Here is an 18359-nt window from a genome sequence, read left to right on the forward strand (position 1 = left end):
CGGCAGGGAAGCCCCCTGTGTGAGATTCAGAGGAGTTTGGCGACCTGATCCATCGCCCACCTCTTCCCGTCTTCGATCGCAAATTTTATAAGACATATCTCCGATTTCAATTTTGGTGGCGCGTTCACCCAGAGCATCCGGAGCTCTGTTCCGTGGAGCCTAGCAAACTCCACGTGATCGTCCGTGTTGTCTGTGTCTGTAACCGCAACTCAAGCAAGTTTTCCACCCTACACCACTGCCATCTCGGCGTAAGTAAACAATCTTTAAAACTACCGCTAAGCGTTTGTGCCTAATTCCAGCTCATCGCCCTCCGTCTCTGATCCAGCGTGCCCGGGCTGCTGGCCACAGCCCGCGTGCAGCACGGAAAAGGGCTTGGGTCGCTCCCGGCCCGCACACCCATCTGTGAGTATTCCTGATGATACTAAATTTTTCCCATTTGATGATCCAGGTTTCTCTAATTTCCCCCCAGGAGATCTGAAAAAAACCCCCAGTTTTTGGCATTGTTTTTAATGGAAAGTAATCCGTTTTCAAAGTGATGCTGAGTAACCTCAGAAGACTGAGTGGAATGCTAGGCCTAGGTTGATATAACAAGGTTAATTAAAGATTTATATCTCACATATTGTTTTAATTTTTGTCCAGTTTGCTTCTGTCTGGGTTCAGTATTGTAAGGATAACTATGAATCTTAGCTATTTGGTATTTCCTATGTTTTATATGAATCTTTTGTTCCATTGATATTAAAAGGCAGCCTTGGTTTGCATTCTGGAGAGATAGTGAGTCTACAAAGTTCCCCAAAGACTTTGGGCAGGGCTGATTTAAGAAGTATCAGAAGTATCCTACTGATTTTAGAATGGAAGTGCACATAAGCAGAAGGTACCACTAAGGGGCAAATTCAAAGTCATGGAGATTAATGGAAAGACTTAGTTAGATTTGGAGAATTTCCTGAGAGGTGATTTTTTTTACTTAGGATCTAGAATATGGAAGGCCAAATATGGTCTGGTTAGAGCAAGAAATCAAGCCTTTGCAGTCCTCTGCTCTGCTTTTGACTAAATTTAAATATAAGCTCATGTGCTTTTCTAAATAGAAATTGATTTAAGTAAGTACTTAAAAGTAAACTTAATTTTCTCTCTCATACATTATCCTTTTATGAAAATAGGTTTAATATTGTAATAATTACTTCCCCATTTGGGAAGGGGAAGCTTCAATGGAACCGTTTTTTGTTGGAAAATTCAGGTTTGTCAAAATTGAAACACTTTGCCAAACTCATGTCAGTTTTTCCAATCTTTAGTTTTGGAGGGAAAAACAAAACAAAGCTCTGGTGACATTGAAATACCCTGTATTTTGGGTGTATCTGAAACATGTTTTTTTTTAATCCTTTGCAAAGAATGCAGGAGTTCTTAAATTTTGCTCTGATTAAAAAAGAAGCCACATTTTGAAATCTTGAATTCCTTCCTGAAACAGAGTTTTCAGCTCTTACCAAATGCACAGCTTTTACCATCACTATTTTGGTTCTAATCCTCTGTACCTACTATATCCAACAGCTGTCATATTCTTTGAGCTGCATGTCCATGAGCTGCCTCATAATCTATAACTCCATACATTTAATCACTTGCCACTCATTGCCAGGGATCCAAGTTTTCTGTTTCCCATGGAAAAATGGAGTAAACCATAGATTTTACCTTTTACCAGAGACAAATGTGGATTTCTCGTTTTACCAGAGAAACCTGCGGATCTTGCAGTTTTGCAGTGAGCTCCCTGCAGGCTGGCGGAGTTCCATCCTGCAGAGAGCTGGGAGGGAGTGGGTGGAAGGTGGTCAGGCAGGGGGCACCATGCACATGGCCCCAGGCAGCCAGAAGAGCAGCTCCCATAGGTAAGTAGGCGGGGGGCAAGATTGAGGCCTCTGTAGGGAGAGAGGGAGGGAGGGAGCTGGGCAGGGCTGGGGCTGCTGCCCAGCCGGGTGGTGCATGGGGCTCGGGACCTGGGGCCACAATGCACGGCTTCAGGGCCCTGGCAAGGAGCATGTTGGGGGTGTGAGTGGCTCATCCGGTGCGGGGGGAAGGGCTGGCTCCTTGCTGCCATGCACACTCCTGTGGCACAAGGGAGACCCACACCCTTCAGATCTGTGTGCAGGGTGGGCACGGGCTGCACGCTTAGGCTCCTGTGGGGCCTCTGCAGCCTACTGGGTATGACCCAGTGTGGCAGGGAACAGCAGAGCCTCACAGAGAAGCTGTGAGCTCTACGCTGCCCTGGCAATGCACCCGCTGCGCGTGCCTCTGCTTTGAGAGAAACAACCCCGCACCACTGCTCTCACTACAGCCCCACGCACAGGAGGCATATGCCAGTGCAGCACGAAGCTCACAGTGGTGAGCAGCTTCTTTGTATGGCTCTGTTGTTCCTTGCTGTTCCAAGTCACACCTGCTGGACTGCGGAGGTCCCGGGGGAGGGAAGCAAGGCGGGAGCCTGATCCCGCAGCCTGCACCTGCTCCGCATACTGGTCTGGGGGGTGCAGGTACCCCTCCCCCCTGGGAGTGTGCACAATGGCACGGAGCCACCCCCTTCCAACCCCACAGTAGGGGGGAGTGGGGGCAGGGGGCTGCAGACCTGGGTTTGTAGCCCTGGCAGCTGGGGGGAGCAGGAGCTGTGGGTGGGGGGCGAGGGGCACCAGGAAGGCTGTGGGGGCTGTGGGATGGGGGAGTGAGAGGCATGAGTAGGGCCAGGGTGCTGTGGCACCAGCAGGACCAGGGGGGACTGTGGAGGACCCTTAATTTTAATCACAGATTTGTGGGGGGTTTATTAGAGCATCTGTGATTTTTTTATCAGGGAATTTGTGATTTTTTTTTTCAGAGAAAACCAGGATCCCACTTACTTCAGCACTTTTTCACTGATGTCAATGCAATAAATTATTTTGATTTTATTCTATACATTATCTTGTCATCTTGAGATGCACTGACTTCAGCTTATCCAGGATATTTTCTCTTTGTCAAATAGGTTTTTATAGACACCTATACAAATGTACACAGAAAATGATCTGCAGATATATACTGAACATATAGGTTCAAAGTAGTGGAGGAAAGGCATGGAGGAGATGAAATGCAAGGATAACATCAGGAATAATAAAATGTAAATTAAGTCTAAATCTCAGAAATAAATTGCCACCCAAAATATGATGTACCTTTTTCATACAGTTTTTAAGAAAGAAACACGTTTTGTATCTCAAGTACATACTTATGTGTGTTTGGTGTGACTACATTTCAGGTAATGCTCCCTGAGTGTTAGGAAATGCATTATTTTGTGTGAAATGCGAGCCTGACTAATTTTTGGTCACCTAAGATTGCCACCCAGAACAATATGCATGAACTCTAATTTAGGCATTAAATATTCTGCAGAATCATTTTTTATTCTGCTCGATCCTTATTTGTTTGTATAGTTAAAATTACTGATCTGTGCAGAATAGACAAGTAAGGCAGGGAAAGTTAGCAGATGTCAGAGAACTATTTTCTTTTTTCTCTGTGCATCTGAATATTTTTCTTGACTCATGGGAATTTGTCTTCATTCAGTTTTAGCTTACATGTCCTTTTGGAGGGACACTCCAGGCTAGTTCTGATGTTTTTTCCATAATAGTAAAACTGTGTAACTCTTGATTTTACAAGTTACTCAGAATTTGTACCAGAGAAGCTATTGCAAAATGAACTAAGATATTAAATATAAGTGCTGTCATTTGTTTTCCAGTTATTTCCTGGGTGGACAGTTATTTTGCATGAAAAATATTTGGGAAGGTTAGCCTAACCCAGGAGTTGGCAATGTATGGGCCAGATCTGGCTTACAAGGAGATTTTATCCAGCCCTATCAAGTGCAAGAACACTCTATCTAGTGTCCACTTCTGTCAGCTCTGGCTGAAGACAGGAGAGCCAAACCATGTAGTGAAAGGAGCTTAACCCCTGGCATAAACTTACAAGGTGGACTAAAAAAGTAGGCTCTTGTACGTGCAGAATAGCAGTATTCAAATGAGGAGCTTCTGGAGAAATGCTGTTCTAGATTTTTTCCCTCTCTGTAAATAAATTCTAAGATGAGAATCTAGTCTCATGTCCTTTATAAAGCATTTAGCACTAGTCAATGATGATGCTGTTTAAAACAGTTCAGGTTTAACAAGGTTAGAAAACCTTAAAGCCCTCATATAGTTGTTGTTTGGTTAGGGAGGTCCAGTATCTATTTGTTTCCTTATCCTCTGTTGGTAAGGGGTACATCTGGTGGTTAGCCTGTGCAGCAGTAATGTCTCCTAAGTAGATGCATTTTTGTCTCCTGCTGCTGTTTGTCAGTGAAGGAAGCAGGCCTGGGAGGTGGAAGGGCCATGCCTAAGGGATTGACAACTGAATGGCACATCCAAGAGATAGAGCGCAGAACTTGCAGCTCAGGGAAAGGGAGCTGTGGTAACTTTAATTTTACCGCAGCAGGTCCGAGTGTTACCCAGTATAAATTAGGCTGCTCTGAGAGCTGTTCTAATTTATTATATACTCTTACTCTTCTCACCTGCTCACAGCCTGGAGCAACATTAGATCCTATGGCTTGTACAAGCTATGAAGATGCTCAACTTGTTCCTGATCTGGGCCCTGATATGCACCCCTTCCCACACCACATACCAGCCAATGCATTTTCACATTCTGTTCCTGAATTCTCCTTTGGCTGGATCTGGTACTTTCAGACCCCTCTATCTCCTTTGTGTATCAAAAGGGATTCAGAGCAGTTGTGGGGGAGGAGTCTCACCTAGAGTTCTAATTTTATAATTTACTGTGTGCAAAAGCTCCTTTGACTTCAGTGGAACTATAGTTATCGATGCCAGCGAAGGACCTGACCCCACATAGAATGTAATATACATTTAACCACCAAACTGCTACTAAAATCCACATTTATGCACACTCTGAACATATTTCTGTCACTGTGGGAACTTTAACTATGACACTTCCTGTCTGTTAAGGGCCTATTGAAGTCAATGGGAGCTTCCTTTTGCCCTTTGCATGAAGCCCTGCATTTGTAATTTTACAGTTATATGAACATAGTTTATTTTGCATTGTATTTAATTAGGGCTTTGAAGATAAGGATCAGGATGTTGCAATAAACTTGGAATTGGAGCAAAGATAGAGTACGTGATGTGCTCCCATTGGCCTGCCTTACATAGCAGACAGGCAGCATGCTGCTGACTGAACACTGTTGCATTACAGGTGGGCTTCAAAATCAATCCACAGCAAAGCACATCGTCAGTCCAGTCCTACACTGATAAATATCACTGTAGGTAAAACTGTTACATTCCTTAGGGCGGGGAGATACAGAATTGAGCTACCCATTGTATCAATAGCTATTTGTAAGGAAGATTAATCGAGGAGATCTGAATCGGGGTGCTTAACCCCTGGCCTACAAGCCAGATTCAGCCCATGGAGCCATGCCATCTAGCTCATGGCGCTCCCCACAAGTCTGAAAATATGGCAGTAGGGGAGTGGTTGTAGCATTATTTTGGCAGCAGGAGGCCACTAACTGCTGGACCTGTAGAGAGCCCCCCATGCTGGACAACATGGCCCTTCATGCTAGACCACAGGGTTGGGCCAGCACAGGATCTGGCTGGTGCAGGACCCAATCTGGGTTTGCAAGACTAGAACTAGCTGGTGCAGGGCACAATCTGAGCACACAGGGGTGGATATGATTGGCATCAGGCTTCATCTAGCTAGTGTGGGTCCTGTTCTGGGTACACGGGGCTGCATCCAGTCAGTGCATAACCTGGTCCCAGTGTGCAAGACTGGGTCTGGCTGGTGTGGGGCCCAGTCCTAGCATGTGGATCTGGCCAGTGCACAGCCTAATCCAGGGGTGGGCGAAATACAGGCTCCCCAGGTGATTTCTTCTGGCCTGCAGGCAGGTGTGTACCAATTCACTGCATCTGGCCTGGCTCCAGGCTGCCCCTGTTGTGCTCGCATGGTGCCAAGCCCTGCTTACTCCCACAGAAGCAGCGCACGCTGCACTCTCACCCTCACCCACAAGATGGCCCTGACCCCAGCCCCGCAGGTAAAGAAGCAGTGACAGAGGACTTGGGAAGGGCGGTGGGGGGGAATGGTGGTGGGTGGGCGGGAAGCAGAAACAGGTGGGAGCAAGTAGTGGTGGCAGGCAGCAGTGGGTGCTGGGGAGAGGCGGAGGTGGGGGTCAGTGTGGCAAAGGGGGCAGTGGTTAGGAGCACAGTGGCACGTGGGCAGGAGCATGGGGCCCATGCTGGTGCCCCAGGGCTGGGACCAATAGAGGCCCAAGGTGGGGTAGCAGGAGCATGGAGCCTGGGCTGGTGGGGGCACCTGGCTCCATTGTGCAGGGCTCGCATGCAGTTCCCAGGTTCTCCGCCCATGCCACACACCTCTGCAGGGAGCCCCATGGAATGCAGCCAGCTGCCTAGCAGGTCATGGAGAATGGCAGGGAGCTCTGTCCTGTAGAGCTGAGCCCGTTCCTCCCCTCTCTCTGCCACCCTGCCAAACCCCATGACCTATACCCTGGCTTCATCATGCGATGCGGGGCTCAGGTATGTGAGCCTTATGTGATGGAGCCAGCAGCTTGGCCACGTGCAGTCCTGGGACTCACTGGGAGTGTGTGCTGCCGGGGAGCTCCACCTGTTGCTACTGGCAGGCAGTGACTGTGCACAATTGGGGGAGGTGTTTGTAGGGGGGTTCCACATATACCCCCTACATGTACCCAACACCCCCCCCCCCACACACCACCATAGATATGCACCCACAGCTCCCATGCTCACCTTACGCCCACACCCCCACCACACACCCACAACCACCCACCATACACCCACATCCCCACATCCCTGTACATCCACTCGTTAAGTAGCCCTCAAGCCAAAATAATTGTCCAGCCCTGGCCTAATCTCAGCACCCAGGGCTGGATCTGGTTGGTTTGAGACCCAATCTGAGCTTTGGAGCCAGGCTGTGGACTAACCCCATTCCACTCATCCAGCCCTCATGGCCAAAAGGTTTGGGCACCACAGTTCTAAATTAAAGTCTGCAAAGTTTACCCTTGTAATGTTTGTTGAAAGAGAAACTTCATGAACACCTGATTACCTTGAGATAACAGATTAAATCTGTAGTTTATCATAGATCTGAGGAAAGAAATTACATTCAGAACAGCCCAACACAGGTTCTAATTACGTATAGTGTCTCAGAAGTTCATTTGTAGCCTTTCCTTCAGAGTACTCAACATATATACACACACGTACACACACAATTCACTCTGTGTGTATGAAAACATCATATTAGGAATGAGTGAAACAAGTGCAAATATTTGCCAGAAACTATATCCTGTTAAAAAGAAAGAAAGAGCCACAACTAAATAAATGATATTTGTAGAAGATTACAGTGAAAAAAGCTTAAGATCAATATAAGCAAAAACAATCTCTCTGTTTCCTTATTTAAGAAAGTATTTGAACACTGTGTCCCGTCTTTCTTGTAGCATGTAGGTTCAGTAAAAAGTATTTCCTAGCTATGTTTTCTGATAAAAATGTAGTTTAGTATCTTTGTATAACAGGTGCCATAGATCCAACTTGTCTGTAAAGTTAGTTTACAGCCACTAAGTCTTGTAGCAGATGTACATTTGGACAGTCAGTAGTTGTGAAACCAATTGCTTGAAAAAGGAAAATTGCAGTGGTGCAGATGTATCAGTTTTGGCAGTTGATATGATGCTTGGTAATGGCAGGTAGAATTATTAGGAAAGTTCCAATAGGAAAACTTTTAAGAGAAGTAGACAAATGAATGATCACTGGGTGGGATGTTACCAGACTAAAGCATGTGGGCTAGATCCTCAGTGGTAGTGAACCGTCCTAGTTCTACTTACTATGGGGGAGTTCTACCATTTTCTTTCAGCTGAGAGTTTATATTGTTTAAACAGATGCATTTTAACAAGCATATGCACAAGCATGCTCGACATTCCAGCCATGTACTTTCTATTTTTCCCCATTTTTTTCCTTTACCATCATCCTGCGTCTGCTGCCTGATCCGTTCAGTGATGTCACAATCCAATTTTGTGAAATGCTTGTCACTTCCACCTTAGCAGAAACAGGATGTGAACCATGCAGGCAAATATTTCTGTTTGCTCATAATTATGTACAGATTGAGCAGAAGCGCGATCATTCTGGAATGGAGGCACTAACCAGTCCTCTTGAGTGTTATCATCCATAATCAATGGTTTATACTGCCAAACTTGACAGCTTCTGGTATTGAAAGATGAACAATAAAGGAGCATGTGAACATATCATCAGTCATTTTCAGGATGAAATAGCCTAGTGCATTGTCAATGTGGTTGCAGTTAAGTCCAGCTGCTACTCCAATCAGTGGGACAATTTATTCTAGTATATACAATTACACTCATCATTTGGGGATTAGATGGGCAACAGAAAACAAAGGTTTGTTGATTTTTGTCTGGACTTACGTCAGTAATTCACGGTGTACTCAATTATCGTATCTCCGAGCCCCATCTTGCTGACCTCACATGCTCCATTCCCGCCAGCCACTAGCTAAGCACAGGTTCCTAGTTGTGTCATATGGACAATTAGTAGTTGGATTTCTATGAAATTAGAATCCTTGAATGGCTGAGAAGTGGATTTTTATTTGTCTGATGCTTTTTTGATCGTTTTTGGAGGAAAGAACACATGGTAGGTCAAAATGGAGATTGAAAAAAGAAAGAAAAAACTCCAAGCTATCTTGTGCGAGAAGCTTTTCTGCAATTTGCTACTACTTAGTCCAGAGTCTGCATCAACCCAGTTTAGCTCAGCTATTAAAGTAATTCTGCCTTCCCTTTCCCTCATGTGGTGAGCCCTGTATTAAAAAAAAATATAATAATAAACTTAGTCTGACCTCAAAGCTTAATCATGTGTGCTGACTTTTAGAAAGAGCTTTTGGCTGTTCCACCAATGGATCTTGCAGGTGTGTCTGACTCTTGCAAGTCACAGGAGGAAGAAAGGCAGTCAGCCCTTGCATTCCTCTCTGTGTAATAAAGGTCTTATTCTTGATAGCTGTTCACAGTTAATTTTGTCTATTCGCTCAGGTTTGAAGAATGTGGATAATCTCCTCTCTTGTTCACGAAGTGTTAGAACTGCAGGTTACCCTTATATTTTGGACATAAAGTGCATGAAAAGAGAGGGACCAGTGGCAGAGTTGTTCAGTATTCTGCTGCGTCTCCAGATGCATGAGCACAAGCCTGGCTCTGGACATAGGCCAAAGGCTGCTTCCACTTGACCCAGTTGTTATGGGCACCTGGTCATTTGTGCTGGATAGTCCAAGATGGCTTGATATAATGATTGCCACATGAATCTGTTGCATGCTGTTGATTATAGAAATTGGTGGTCCTTAACCACACATGCTCAATGAGCCAGTAGGCTCAGGTGAAACCCTGACTTGACATTAAAAGAGACTGACATCCTGAGTATCTAAGTATTTGATGGGACACAGCAAATGTTCTCCACCAATCATACTACATTGCGATTGGCAGAGCACATTTGCTCCTGTCTTTCTAGTAACTAGTTGGCAGTTTAAAATTCATCTCTGTTGCCATCGTATTTCTCCCTCTCTTCTGTGCCGGTTGCTGCAGGGTTAATTTGGTTGTTGGGAGTAATTCTTTTTATAAGAAAGCAGTTGTTTTGCAAGAATGAAGATAAAACATTGAGCTTACTAACAGATTTTAAGATGAAGGGGAAAAAATCCCAGCACAAAATGTCAAATCTTGTGTATAAGTAGCTAAAATCAATATTTCAGAAATCTTATATAAATGCAAGGATCCTAAAGCACTTCACAAGTATAAATTAATTTAGCTAATCGCTAAATTCATTAACTAGCTCCCACAAGGCAGTAATATGCATCTTATCCAAAGCTTTCTTGTTTACTTTCTTCCAGTGCTCTCATTTACTTTTTATCAGCAGCAAGCAACATCAACAAGGACTAGTTTACTTCCTGATTGCCTGTATTTAATTCTCTATTTACCCTTTAAAAAACAAGTTCAGTACCTCAGCTGACTTGGAATCATCTGGTTAATCTCCCTCCCCTTGTATTAAATAAATTCCTTTGAAGTTTCCTTTTATCCTTGATATACTGACAAGACCCTGGAACCCCTTTGAGTAATGTTAGGGTATTGCATTTTGCTGTCTTTATGTTTTCCTTGTAAACTTTAATGGACTTTGTGTATTTTTATGCTTTCTACCATCTCTACCCTTCTTACACTATTTTTAGACTCAGCTATTTAAAGCAGTCTCTTTGAAAATCATTTTGGACACTTTTTGTCCATTGCCTTTTACTCTTTTCAGTATAATGGTTGCCAGTAGCATCTTAATTATGCTGGTTTTCATGAAGCTATGCTTTTCCTCCTGACTTGTCCTTGTAATGCTTCCACAATTGCTCTGTCCTTGTGAGGCCTTAGCTTACATGGGCTCACAATAAACCCATAGAACAGGACAAGTGAAGGAGAGCTCTGCAAAAATAATTTAGTGGAGTTGCCCTAAAATAATTCTAAGAGGAAAGGATTTTTTTTTCTTTATGGATGTATGGTGCCTGTGTACAGGCTGTGTCCCCCCATGCTACCTCTGCCTTACCTGACAGTGTAAGTTCAGTGGGCAAAGCCACTGTAGGTTCTACAAATCTTATTTCCTCTCCCTCCCTCTCCCAAAAACTTTGAAGCACCGTTGGTCCCATTACAGGAAGGATTCTCTTTGGAGGTGGAAACAGGGATATGATTTGCAGCCAGTTCCATACTGTGCATCTCTAGACATACTGTATGGGTACATTGACACATGGCTATATGACACCTTTGTTACTGCGCCAACCTTGAGTACTTCCTTTTGGAAGTACTAAAAGACGGCACAGTAACAGCCCATGTTGCACCATGCCAGCCGATATTTTTGGCCGCTATGTTGCCATAGCAACGTGTTATAACATGGGAGCATGTTGTTACAGCAACGAAGCTGTAGCATCATGGTTTTTGTTAATGGATGCTATAGTGCTGTAGTGCATTGCTATGATGCCATAGTATCTTGTGTAAACATGCCCTATGTGTATTACTTTTGATCCAGCTTTTTGGGTTTGTAAAGGTATTTAGTTTGGTTTTTCTTCTTGAATTGCGGTGGCCACCATAGGAAATAGCCCAGAACAGAAATATAATATAGTAAACTGAATGCTGGAATTACCTGGCTACTTCATTTGATACACATGATGGTAGTCTATAGGTTTTTATGCCCTCCCCATACCTCCCACCCATTTTATGTAGCTAGAATTATGAATCCTTTCGTCTTCTTTAGCTAAACTGAGAAGACAATTGCTGAACAGATGGGCATTAGCAGCATAGCAAATAAAGGCTGTGATATAACCTTACTTTCTTCAGGTCATTAGCTCAACATATAGTAATTTGGGCAGCTGAATCTCAATTTAATCTAGTAAAGTTGTTTATGAAAGTTTTGCCGCCAATAGTAATCTGTAACACTGTCTTATTCTGTACTAATCTGAAGGGGAATGAAGCCACAAAAGTGTAGTTCTGAGATGCCCCCATTGGAAGGGGCAGCTCCCTGTGGATTTTGCAAGGCAGACAGCAGCCTGTCTCATTAGGAAGTGTGATGGAGTTCTGTTTTAGTGGAGGGAAGGAGAAATATTTCACGTTGCTGGACTTTCAGGGTTTACTTAGGTTTTTATTACTTCCATAGCTCCTGCTGCCTAGCCTGGCAATTTTAAGTTTAGATTCCACTTATTAGAACTATTTTGCTTAGGAAATCCTGTGTTTCCAGAACTGCTCTAGCTCCAAAGGAAAGGAGATATATATATGAATTTGGATTCATTAGAATAGGTATGTGTACCTCCTATTCCCATAAAATGTTCTTCTCTTCTCTCATACCCGCACACACTTATTTATGCACTCACATGCACACCCTTATTTTCAGTAGCAATTTATGAGAAGCACTCTAATCAAAAGACTGTCAGTGTATGTCTCTACTGAAGGCAGAGCAGTAGAATCACCAGCCAGAGTAGACCAGTGCTTATTTTGTGCCATCAAAAAGCAGAGACCTGCAGATATTTGCATAAGGAGGGGAAAAATCAGCAAATGAAAAAGGAAAATTGTTTCTTTTTTTTATCTTCTCCATCTCCTCTAGAAAAATCATCCTATAGTGCCACCTAGCAGACAAAATTGGGTGCAGACATACAGAAAGCAAAATGAGACTGGACAGCATGTAACACTGCAAATGAGTACACTCCATATGATAACTCTTTTCTTTTTTTGTAACTAATGCTTGCCAAAAGGCATTTGGGTCAGACTGATACAATGTCCGACCTCCCCGTCCCTCTGTGCAATACCTAGCCTTTCATGTAAGGCACTTAATCCTCACTACCTTATTCAGTGTTATGCATGTGCAGCTCTGTTGTGAGGAATATTTGGTCTTTAGTCTTCATATTTTATTCCCTAAACATCACAAGCCAATATATGTCCAACAGAATATGGTTTGATGAATTTATTTACACCTGGCATGTGTTCTCACATTGGCCCAGTGACATGGTCCATACAGCACTAAATCCAAGTTAAAGAATGACACTAAAGAGTCTTGCCAGAGAACACATTTTGAAATGTGTGATGTTCCCACCCACCCTAATGGGGATAGGGTATGTGTTTCGAATGCAGCTGGGCTGCAACTGTCAGCTGGTTCTGAATTTAAAAGTTATTGTTACACCCACTTACTTTTCTAGCTTAGAGACTTGAACTCAGTTTCTTTTGCAAGAGTTGATGAGGCCTTTATGTTGTCAAACTTCAATAAATTTTAATTCAGCTGCTTTGCTTTGTTTACTTTGTTTACCCTCTTCACAATATAGCATTTCCCCTGGACCAGTAACCTGTCTGTACATTAGTCCAGAAACATACTGACTCCAGGGAGGTTATCCAGCATCAAAAAATGCTAGGAGTAGTGTCATGTACAATTAAAGACCCCATCCTGGAGCATGACCTTTAATCAGATGGGCTGAGCCATGATGTATGTTTCCACTCAGACTGTAAATGCAGAGAACCCACCAAGCTTCCTAGAGAATGTGAAATGTAGTGGTGCTTTCTCCCCTTGCAAAGGGTAGATTTTGCTTGCTTTCAGGTTTGCGGGCTAGTCAGTTCAGTGGTAGCAGAGAGAAGGGTCATCGGAAGAACTAGCATCCAACTTTATGTTTGGTAATTTGCAGGGAGGTTGAGAGAGGTTATATCTTTCCCATGGGGGAAGGACTTTCTGATATAATACTGACTAAAGCAGAAGACTGGGCATCAGGATTCCTGGTTTCTCTATATTTTGGGAAAGTCATTTAAATATGTTTTCAAGTCTTGGAAACTAAACAAGCAAAACTATATTTAGTAGGGATGTGCGAAGTTTCAGTCGCTGATCCGATTCGTAGGAGATTCGGCCTGATTCGTTGGCTGAACCTGCAAATCAAATCAGGAGACCCATTCATTTCTCCCAATTGAATGGGAAGCGTCTGATTTGATTCGACGATTCAGACATAGACACAGCTTTGTTTTTTGTTTTTTACATACCTCAAGGTACCAGGCAGCTCGTGAATGCTAAGATTCTGGGACGGATGGAGTGTCCCATGGGAGCAAAGGGAACGTCCCCAGTGCACTTGGCGGTGGACCCGGAAGTGGACCAGAAGCACTTCCAGTCCACTTGCAGGTCCGCCGTGGAGTGCACAGGGAGCTCCACCCCCAGCTCAGCAACTGATGCTTCCTGGGTCTGGGGGGGCACCTGGGGTCACCCCCATGGCCAGTCACTGAGCGGGGGTGGGGAGCATGCATGCTCAGTGACGGACCCAAAAGTGGACCGGAAGTACTTCCAATCCACTTTCAGGTCTGCCACTGAGCACGCAGCCCCCCCACCCCCACCCCGGGCGCTCCTGTGGGATGCTCAATCTGCTCCACCATTGCAGCATTCACAAGGTGCACCTGGTACCTCAAGGTATGTAGAAAAAAACATTTAAAGCTGTCTATGGCCGAATCAGAATTGAATCTTCAGCTGAATCAAATCGGGACAATGATCTGAATCAGCAAATTGAATCACTGTTCCCTGAATCGGGCCAAATCCGAACTGAATATTACCCGCTTCGCACACCCTTAATATTAAGACTTCCCAAAGTGGCTTGTCTTTGAGATGTGCTGAACTACTGCAGTATTCATGGGACTCTGTCAGAGATGTGCATATTCAGCATCTTGGAAAAATCAAGCCACCTCTCTCTCTCTCTCTCTATTCCACAAGCTTATCACTGTAACACCTACCATAATATTCCTGTAACACTACTTGCCTACCTTACAGGAGTGCACTGAGTTTTAGTTAAAATACTTCTAATATCTCGGCTTTGAGATCCTTGCATGGAATGTGAGATAAAAGTAGGAAAAAGGAAATTGCACAATAGGTAGGAGCTCTGGCTGTGTTTAATTTATGATGATTTTGTATATTCAAAATGATGGCATCCTGAGGTGAAAGTGTCAAAGTCCAGTTAAATAAAGTTTGATAGAGTATATAGGGACCTTTCCCATTAAACATTTTGAAACTCACCCTGCACTCTTTGGCTTGGCTTTTGGGAGAGAAGGTTCATTTTCTATAGCAGTTTATTTTATTACTTTCATAAACTGCTGCTCTTCATTAGAGTTTCAGCATATTTACATGGGTTTGGCCTGCAATTCTTGACTTGAGAAAAAGCAAGAAGTATAGGCAGTCATCTGTGATGTAGCCATCTGTTGTTACATCAGGAACAGGAAAAGATTATTTCCCCCCATGCTTATACACCACTCCCAAAGAACTGAAACAACAATTCTGGCATGGTCTATGATGTCAGCCAAATCACTACTGATTATGATCTCATGCTTCAGCGCATTCAGCTTTTCTGAATGACCTCTAGCAATTACTTGGCTAAAAATTATACAGGTCCCAGATGCAAAGTAAATCTCAAATAATATATCTCAGGTCTGTTCCATTCTGACAGTAATGAAATGAAAATGTATGTTGAATAATACCGCAATAAAGGTACACCCGGAAGTGCAGCAAGCTGCTCAAGTGTATTTAACTTGCAGGTTTGGGATGAGCGTGGTCATTGAAAATGAGCAAATGGAGAGGCATCTGGGCTCCAGTTCTTTGCTTCTCTAGCAAAGTTTCCCATGTTGTTTACCACTATAGGACAAGCCTTATGTCTTTGCCCTGTGGACTTTTGGAACCCTTTGGATATTAATAAAATTGGCACGGTAGCTTTTTACACACACACGCACACTCAGGAATGCACAAGACCCTTTTCATCATAAGTGGTAGACTCTTACCTTTTGAGTAGCATTTTTCATTACTGCTTTTTTTTGACATGCAAAGTTTGGCAATGGTGAGTTTCTTTGCATTTTAATATTAAGCACCTGTATGTTCAAAGCGTGTTTAAAGCTTCCCCCTCAAATGTAACTCATTAATCTTTCCAACCTCTTGGCAAGCTAGATAGGAAGCTAAGAATTCTTATCATTGTAAAAGGATCTGGAAATTTTTAAGGTTGGCATGGCTGGGACTTGAATGTATTCCTCTGCTTAAACCACTAAACTATTTATACCAGTCTCTCTCTCTTCTGGCTGTATAATCAACCTTAGTGTTCAAAGTTAGTGTCATTTTTTGAATAACAAAATTAACTTGAGGAAGATAGTAAGCTGAATCAATTTTGTGCTGACTGTGACACATGTCTGTAAACAGCCTGATTCTCAGAAGTTGTGATCAGCTGCAGTTTGTATTAGCACAAAGCAGTTCTGAAAGTTAGTGGAGCCCACCAAAATTGATAGATGCAATGGGCATTGATTGATTGATAGGACCACAAGTGACTCAATGTAGATTGGTCTGTTAGTATTCTGTACGCTCTCATGGAAGGGCTGCAGTTAAAAGCCTGAAGATTGACACCTCAAATGTCACGCTGCTATTACTCTCACACTTCTAATATCTCAGATAATTCTCAGGTATGCAAAACTCATTCAGTTCTCCAACCGCTTATAAACATTCACCAAAACTACAGCATCATGGCTATTTACCATGTGTGTTTTGTTCTGACTTACAGACAACCATCCTACCTCAAACAGCATCTCTTCAACAGCAGGCTACCTATCTCCTATTCTCACTGAGGCACCAGACCTTGCAACAATCCAGGTGCAAGGTGTGCTTCATTGTCAATACAGATCACATCATCACTTGACCAAATAACATAGATAATAGCATCCAAGGTTCATTCACATGCACCTTTACCAACATCACATACTCCATCAACTGTTTACCCTACCCCTCTGCTATATACCTTGGGTAGATGAGGCGATTCCTATATGCAAAAATGAATGGACATCAGTCTGACATCAGTTCCACAAAGAGACACAAGGTTGTGGCAGAACACTTTAACCTCCATGAACATTGCATCTTTAATTTCAGAATAGCTGTCTTAGAAAACAAAACTTTAACAATGAACTTAAATGTGAAATTGTGGAACAAGAAATCATCCACACACTGGATTGTGCTAAGTATGGTCTAAACAGGGACTGTGGATTCTTATCCCATTATCAGGATTAGCTTTTGTGATCCCTCACTCTCTCTATTTAATAACATGCTCTGTGCATGTCCTTTCACAGCATTTGATGAGGTGAGCTCAGGCTCAGAAAAATGTATGCATCTCTCATTTACTTAGTTTATAAAGGGCATCTCTAACCCAACCCTCTGCTTTTTACCTTATTGTGGTGAACTGAAATGTAGGCTTCAGGTATTTGCATAATTCTACTGCTGTAGTGCCTGAGGACACACATACATGGTTCTAGTCTGTTATACCAGTTATATATCATCCTAAACTTACACACACAAAAAATGGTAGATCTTCTTACCTCTCCCATGTAGATATTTGTGCGTGTGTGACAGAGATAATACGCTGAAGATGATTGACTTGTTTGGAAGGAAAAAAAGTAGTTTCTCCAGTTTTTATTCCCTCTCTTGATGTAGGTCTGATTGTACATGTTCATTTATTTATTTATAGCCTCTCTTTTCTTTCTCTGCTGTGCTGTACCATCTCACACACTTCAGGATGAAAAAAATAGCTGCATTCTTCTTTGTGACCTGTAATTAGGTAATAGAAATTTGCTTTGAGGAGACGGAGGATTCAGATTGCTGGGGTTAGGCACTACAGCCCTGGATGAGAAAAGAACAAAAGGCTATGGTTGACAATGTCTCATTGTGTCCACTATTTTTAACAATAGCAAGTATTTTGTGTCAGTTAGCTCCCCCAGTTCATGTCTGGGAAGTTGTCATCTGGGTAAGTTCTTCATAGAAACACTTTTTCCAGTTTTATTATTGGAACAGGAACTGATGGGTGCTGCTTAACCTGTTTCCCCTGTGTTTGATTTTGAACAAAACATCTGCCTTTCCTGTTTGTTTGCTGCTTTGGTTTACTATGGCAACTGAAAGTGGTTATTGTGGGCCTTGGGGGATGCAAGTTAGCAAGCAGGTGGGTTAGAATAGTAAATTCTATTTTCTCGTTCAGAATAGTGATTTAAAACTTTTTCAAAGCCCTTATCTGAGGCTGAGATATAACAGTGCTTTTTGCCTAATAAACAGCATAACAGGAATGACAAAGAAACAGGCTCATGCAAAGATACAGTCCCTTTATTACTCTGCAACTCTGTATATTAACATGCCAGTATTTACAAAAGCCAAAAGAAATATTTCTCTCTCTCCATCATAGTTCAGTAGGACATGAACCCTAGCAGGTGCTCAGTGAAGGACAGTGTAATCCTTTAGGGTTTCAAATGGATAAATTAGAATATTTAAATTTTTCTGGTATTACATTATTCTAACGGTCCTGTATTTGAGACACAAAAAACTACCACCATTTACATCAGACTAAAGTCCTATAACTTGAAACATGTTTTTGCTTAACTCTGAAACTACAAACGGTAAGTTAGATAATGACTCAAATTAGATTTTTGTTCTCAAACAGAGGTCCTGCTGATTCAAGTGTGTGACCTGAGGTATACCATTGCTATCTCTTATACGTCAAGTTTGCAAACCCTGGTGTTGTTCAGAAGCCTTTATATTTTCATTAGCTGTTCACAGAATTTCCAGAAACCTTCATGTTGCCTCCTGCAGTGAAGATGGGTCTTCAGATTTGACTTGCCCTTTTCTTGATGCTGTTGCTCTTACAGGAAGGAGAGGTTAAAACAATGTGTAGCAGGGGAAGGAGAAAGCCAAAGCTGTGCTCTTAAGGTTTCAGCTCTGTCCCTTGAAACCTCTCCACATCCTTGCTTCCCACATTGTCCCTTCTCCAGATATGCCCAGACTGGTTCTAAA

The 18359-nt window shown here is 42.9% G+C and overlaps 1 protein-coding gene across 15 annotated transcripts in view; it reads left to right on the plus strand.

The window, feature by feature from the left end:
* Positions 1 to 18359, plus strand: part of FHOD3 (formin homology 2 domain containing 3) — a 681582-nt gene that overhangs the window by 436203 nt on the left and 227020 nt on the right. The gene's annotated exons all lie outside the window — the stretch shown is intronic.

This window comes from Alligator sinensis, unplaced genomic scaffold (genome assembly GCF_000455745.1).
Source record: "Alligator sinensis unplaced genomic scaffold, ASM45574v1 scaffold285_2, whole genome shotgun sequence".
NCBI classification, from domain to species: Eukaryota; Metazoa; Chordata; order Crocodylia; family Alligatoridae; genus Alligator; species Alligator sinensis.